This window comes from Octodon degus, unplaced genomic scaffold (assembly GCF_000260255.1).
Source record: "Octodon degus isolate 3935 unplaced genomic scaffold, OctDeg1.0 scaffold00082, whole genome shotgun sequence".
Classification (NCBI taxonomy): Eukaryota; Metazoa; Chordata; class Mammalia; order Rodentia; family Octodontidae; genus Octodon; species Octodon degus.
In genome coordinates this window covers 10,392,424-10,399,518 of record NW_004524658.1, presented here as the reverse complement: position 1 = coordinate 10,399,518, position 7,095 = coordinate 10,392,424, and positions in this window count along the sequence as shown.

Genomic DNA, 7,095 nt, shown 5'->3' with positions numbered 1-7,095 from the left:
GCCTGTAGTTCTCTTTCTTAGTTGCGTCTTTCCCTGGTTTTGGTATCAGTATAATTCTTGCTTCCAGGAATGATTTTGGGAAGATTGCTTCCTTTTCAATTTCATTGAAGAGCTTGAGGAGTATAAGGACTACATCTTCTGTAAATTTCTTGTTGAATTCAGCTGTGAATCCATCTGGCCTGTAGCTTTCTTTCTTGGTAGGTTTTTTATTACATCTCGTATTTCATTGGCTGTTATTGGGCTATTGAGAGTCTTTATATCTTGTCGATTCAGTTGTGGTAATTTGTACCTTTCTAGGAATCTGTCCATTTCTTCTGTATGTTCTATTCTGTGAGAGTAAAGATTCTCAAAGTAGCTATTGATAATCTTCTGAATTTCCACTGGGTCTGTATTAATTACACCCTTTTCATTCCTTATTACTTGTATTTGAATTTTTCTTTCATCTTTTTGATGAGGTTAGTTAGGGGCTTATTGATTTTATTTAATCTATCAAAGAACCAGCCTTTTGTTTCATTAATTCTTTGAACTGTTTTCTTTGTCTGAATTGCATTAATTACTACTCTAATTGCTATGATTTCTTCCCATCTTTGGGCTCTGGGTTTGGTTTGCTCTTCCTTTTCTAGTTGTTGAAGGTGCACATTAGGGTGTTTATTTGTTACCATTCTCTTTTCCTAATGTGTGAGTTCACAGCTATGAATTTCCCTCTGAAAAGTTCTTTTATTGTATCCCATAAATTTCAATAAGTTGTGCTTGAATTTTCATTGAATTGTAGATATTGTTGAATTTCTTGTTTAATTTCATCTGTGACCCACTGGTTACTGAGTAAAGTATCATTTAATTTCCATATATTTCAGGTTTTTTCTGGTTTCTTTTTTCATTTATTTCCTGTTTCCTTGCAGTGTTTTCAGACAATGTGCATGAGATAATTTCTGTTTTCTTGCATATACTTAAGCATGACCTATGGACCAGTATGTGGTCTATTTTAGAAAATGACCCATGTGCAGCTGAGAAAAATGTGTATTCAGCTGTGTTTGGGTGGAACACTCTGTATATGTCCACCAAGTCCATTTGTTTTAAGCTCTGGTTCAGTTCTGTTATTTCTTTGCTAATTTTTTGTGTGATTGACCTATCCTTTTGTGATAATAGTATGTTAAGGTCTCCTGTTAAGATTGTGGTATTGGATATTAGATTGTTCATTTCCATTAAGATTTGCTTTGTATTGTTGGGTGCTCCCATGTTTGGTGCAATATATGTTTATGAGTGTTACCTCTTCTTGAATTTTTCCCCTAACCAGCATGTAGTGGCCTTCTTTATTTCACTTCATCATTTTTGATTTGAAGTTGAGACTGTCTGAGAATAGGATTGTTACCCCTGCTCTTTTCTGAGGTGCTGATCATGTAGTATTGTGTTTAATCCTTTGGCTTTCAGTCTATGAATAACTTTATGAGTTAAATGTGTTTCTAGTATTCAGCATATTGTTGGATTTTGTTTCCTAATCCACTGTGCCAGTCTATTTCTCTTAATTGGTGAATTCAGTCCACTTACATTGATGGTTAGAATTGAGATGTATTGACTTATAATGTACATGTTATTTACCTGTTATTATTTACTCCTCTGTCTCCTGTGTTTCATTATTTGCTGTTTTCCTTTGGTTGAATCTGATCTCATTTGTGGAGTTCTGATCATTTTGGTCCCTGTCTAGAACATCTTTCAGGAGCCTGTGTAGGGTTGGCTTTGTTATCATGAAATTCTTTAGTTGTTCTTTATCATGGAATTATTTCACTTCTCCATCAAACTTGAAAGATAGTTTTGCAAGTTATGGTAGTGTGGGTTGAAATTTGTTTTCAGGGAGGACTTAATGTACTCTGCTCCATGCTTTTCTTCCCTTCATGGTTTGTGAAGAGAAGTCAGCTGTAATTCTGATGGGTTTTCCTTTGAATGTGATCTGCTTCTTTTCTGTAGTGGTTTTTAGTAAATTATTCTTGTGCTGAATTTCTGGGATCTTGACTATTATATGTCTCGGTGTGTTTTTTATTGGGTGGAAGTTACTTGGCATTCTGTATGCTTCAGTTACCTGAATGTCAGATTGTTTCCTCATATTTGGGAAGTTTTCTGCTACTACTTCTGCCCATGTTTTTTTTACATCCTTTGTACACTCCTTCTTTTTCATTGATAAATATTATTCTCACATTGTTCATCTTTGCATCGCCCTGCAAGTGATGAATTATTTTTTCCTGCATCCTAGTTGTTTCTAAGGGATATTTTCTTACCTTTTCACTAGATGCACCAATGTCTTCAAGATCTGAAACTCTGTCTTCACTTTCACTTAAATGGTTTTGCAAGCTTGTGATTTAGATTTTAAATTCCTCTATATCTCTTTGACTCTGCTCCATGTGATCTATTTATTTCCTGTATTGCTCATTCAAGGAATCCATCATTTTTCTAATCTCTATTTTTTTTAATCAATGTCTTCTTTAGAAGCAGTTATTAATTCTTTTACTGCAGTGTTTTTTTCAGATTGGGTTTCCTCCCTATGTTTCTGTAGTTGATTCTTTACTTCAGATGCTATAAGTTCAGAGAATTCTTTTTTTTTTTTATCAGAAAAGAATACCGCTCTGAGTTCCTGTATAAGTTTCTGATGTTGTTTATTTACTGTCGATGCTATTAATTCATACATTTCAGCTGAGCTAGTGTCCTCTGCACTTGTTCTTGGTGGGCATTAGGTTTCCTCCATGTTTCTGCATTTGCTTCTTTACTGCAGAAGTTATTAATTCAGGGATTTCTTTTTTCATTTCCAATCTGAGTTCCTCTATACCTTTCTGCAGTTGTTTCTTTATTTAAGAAGCTGTTGATTCATTGATTTCAGCTGTGTGATTCTCATTTTGTTCTGTGTTAGTGTCCTCTGCACTTATTATGTGTGGGCTTGGGGGTCTGAGATTGTATTTCCCTTCTTCTCATTGTCATTTTGTGTAGCACTGTCCTCTGACCTTTCTTGTAGCGCTTTGGTGTATTTATAACCTTAGCACCAACTGAAATTCAGATGCAGATCTGCAAAGTTTGGATTTATCCAGCTGTGCCTGGCTTGGATCTGGCTGCTGTGCTCAGCTCCTTCCTGCTGCTGCCCTTGGTAGTGATCCTGTTGTGCCCTTCTGGCAAGATGTTCTGCTTCCAGACTAGCTGGGTGGTTCTGTCCCCTAAACTCTCTGCAGGGATTGCTGCTGCAGGGTTTCACCCCAGGCCTGTAGTCCAGGCCTGAACTGAGTCTGCATGGAACCAGTTTGAGTAGCAGGTTGTGGAAGCTCTCCCACACACTCACTGGGCCTGGGCTAGGGCTAGATCTGGGATTCTCCAGAATGCAGCAGAAATTCTCACAGGGCTGGTGGGGTGGGGGTGTGCTGCAGAGTTTTGTGTGGGCCCAAGGGGGTGGAAGAAGGTCTCACCTGCGCTGAGCCTAGGCTGGTACTGGCATGTCCCACGGGTGCAGGGTGGCAGGAAGCTCTCCCACACACTCATCTTGCCTGGGCTAGGACTGGATCTGGGGGTCCCCAGAATGCAGCAGAAATTCTCACTTGGTGTGTGTGGTGTGGTGGTGTTGCAGAGTGGTGTGGGGGTTCCCAAGGGGGTGGAACAGGGTCTTACCCACTCTGCACCTAAGCTGGGTCTGGTAGGTCCTGCTGGCGCAGGGTACCTGCTCACCCACATGCTCACTGGGGCCTGGGCTAGGTCTGCTACTTAGCATTTTTGCTTAAGGATCTCCTTTACACTATTTGTAAACTCTGACAAATAAAGACTCTTGCTACTTTAAGTAAATGATGACAGGGCCATAGCAGAGCTTGCAGCATCAGCCAGAACAAACCAGATGGGCAATGCATTGGCCCCTTATTGTGCCATGAGCTGCATTGTAATGCTTTGTGACTTAAAAGCTGTCTCTTGACTGCATTTCCATCCTTCCCCTTGTGGTGTCTAAGCACATGGAATTATTTATTTATTTATTTATTTATTTATTTATTTTTGTGGTACCAGGATTTTACTCAGGACCTGCACTTGCCAGGCAAGCACTTGTTCTACTGAGCTATCTCCCCAGCCCTGGAAATATTTATGACTAACCTCAAAGCTTCTTTCTCCAAGAAAATCTTTTGGCTGATAACCTAATTCTGGGAAAAATTAGCAGTGATTCTAGAACCTTAGAGGCAAAGTGCACTCACGATTCTGGCTTCAAGTGATACCGGGGAAATGAAACTTGCAACCTGAAAAGTACCTGGTTTGAGTTTGTGCTCTCTAAAATTGAAGAATGAATTTCAGGAACAAAGAGAGGTTAAGAGCAGAATATTTATTGGGAGAAAGAAAGCTTCTGTCTGAGAGAGGGACAGAAGGGGGACCCAAGTGGGTTACCCAGGAAGCTGTCTTTTCTAGGGTTATTAAAGAGTAAAACCATGTGGTGAGGAGGGTCTATGGTAGAAACCATGGGAATTCGCTTAGGTGGGCATAAGATAAAACAATATTACCAGCACCATTACTCAAGTAAAATTGATTAAATTGGAATCAAATTGTGGAAGTAAGTCACATAGCAGGTGGCATGAATACAGAACAAGGTCTCTTCCTGTTGGGGGTTGAGTTAGTGATTCACTGAAGCTCTTTCAAGGTGATTGATACCTATTTAGAATATCAAACCCTGATGGCCATCCTTACAGAAGTATGTGGCTGCATTTGTTTACTCTTTTGTCTTGAGGTCTGGCCCACATCAGGGAGTGTCTTCCAAAGTTGCAAAGTCGCTTTGTCTTCCAGATTGTCCTTGAAGGCCTAGCCCTGTATGACTCACTGCCTATAATATTTCTTTCTAATTTAGCTGCCTACAACACAAGGAATCAATCACTAGACTAACGTCTTACTCTGTAATTCCTTTGAGACAGTCAGTGTTTCTTGAATGGTGATTCATGGACCTCCTGCATCAGAAATTACCTGCTGGGCCTTATAATCTATAGATTCCTTATTGTATTCCAGGGGGGAAAATGTAAAGATGGGCCCTAAGAATTCTTCATGCCACACTTGTCTTACCCCTCAAGAACACAACAAAAAAGCTTCCTGAAGCAATCCACACACAACAGGTCTGTAGAAGAAAACGTGGCTGTCTTTTTCTACTGGATACTTCATTAGGGGTTGGGGATTTGTAGAAGCGGAAACTGAGGTTCACAGGCCCTGAGCATTTGGCCTGGAGTCGGAAACACATTTACATTTAAATTTTGGTTCAGACTTTCTGGTGGCCTTGGGCTGCTCACTTAGTGTGCCTGAGCCTCAGCCATCTTTGTGAAGTGGACACAATAGTAAATACATGCAGTTTCTGCTCCAATTATATTGAACTGCCAAGTGCTGTTCTGGTCTATCCTAAGGGCTCATTTTAATCTCTTGCAAACTCAGGCTTCCCAAAGTGTGGCTGGGTTTTGAAGTAGATAAACAACACTGAGACTCACTGGCAGATGTTGCAACAAAGGTGTGGGGAAATGCATATTAACTTGAAATGAGTCCCTGGTGTCTCCTTGTCTGACACATTATCTTGTGCAAGGGGGTGGCGGAGGGGCTGAGAAGAAATTTGGTACCTGGTTAATTTAAAGATGCTTTTGACTATTTTCCTCACCTCACATGCAGGCACCTGTTGTCCCTGCACTGCATGGTACCCTTTGCTCTTTGTCTGCTCCTTTCTTGCCTGGAGCATACATTTTTTCTTTGGACTTGTTGGTTAAAAATAATAACAAAGCAAAGTCTCTTTCTTTTCCTTATCTGATTCTTTCCTGGCATGAAATGAGGGACTTACGAGAAGGAGAATGAGAAACCCCAGAAGCTGCATTTACTGTTTCCCCTGCTTCCATCAGGCAAAGCTGCCAGTATCCATCACGTCACATGGTTCTCTTTCTCACTCCCTACCCATCTCAGGAAGGGTGAAGATTTGTAATAATGGCAGGTAAGTCCTGACCAGCGGCGTGAATTCTTGCATGGCGTGCTGTTAATGACCTGCATCTTCACAGGAAGAGCTTCCTCAGTGTGTTTTCCTCTGTTTATAAACTCTGTCTTAAATATGCTTGGACAAAATATATTTGTTTTCCTAAATGGGATAAAGTATGAAATACTGAAATGAGTCACTTTTAACATGTAGGTGTCTTGTGTTAGACAGGAGGTGGGAGAAAGGCATTGTACACTTTAGTTATGTTAGGAAAGATAATACTTGGAAAGCTTTTGTGTCTCACTGTAAGGCCTCAAGAAAATTCCTTTTTTATGAAGAAAAGAAATTAGGCCACTTACCTGACAGAAGGATAGGACAGAAAACATCTGGTGAAACATACAGCTTCTGGCTATACTTACACACAAAACACTTTTGTGACCTGATGTGTGGGATTTTCCCTCCAAATACTTATCAGCTCTCTGGTGCACACCACAAGAGTGTCCTATAATTCACTTCTCATTTCCTCCCCACTTACATTCTATGAAAGGACAAAATTACAATTAAGTTTAAACATCTTAACGGACTCATTTTCAATTCTAGTACTGAGCAACACTTCATTCTGTTAAATATGATAAATGTTTCCTTAGGCTGAGGCAGATGAGGTTGATTTTCTATTAGAGAAAGGCTGAAGAAAGAAGAAGCATTAAGAACAAAAAAATGGTTATATTGAAGTTGCTTTCCTTGTAAAATGGGGACAAAGACACAGAGAAATAGAAAAATAACAGATTAAGTAATATCAGGTTACTTTAGGTTAGCTTTTTAATGTAAGGATTAAGGTAGAGGGAACTTCATTATCATGCCAATTGAACTGACCCATGGGGAAATTTGGTATTTTCACCTTAATCCTGATTTCTCGGGTTAGATAAACAGTTTAGTTTCAGCTTGGTTGAACTGGAACTGTAGCACAAGTGACTCCATTCTGGTTGTGCTGGGCCTGGAAGAAGCTTAGTACCATCTAACGGCCTCCAGGAATTTTTTTTTTCAAAGTTTTATTGATAAACAGATAGCAATGAGACAGTTTTAAATCCAATCAGAAGTACAGTTTCAACAAATAATACACTGCATATATTCTTCTTAGTGGTTAATTGCTGTACAAGATG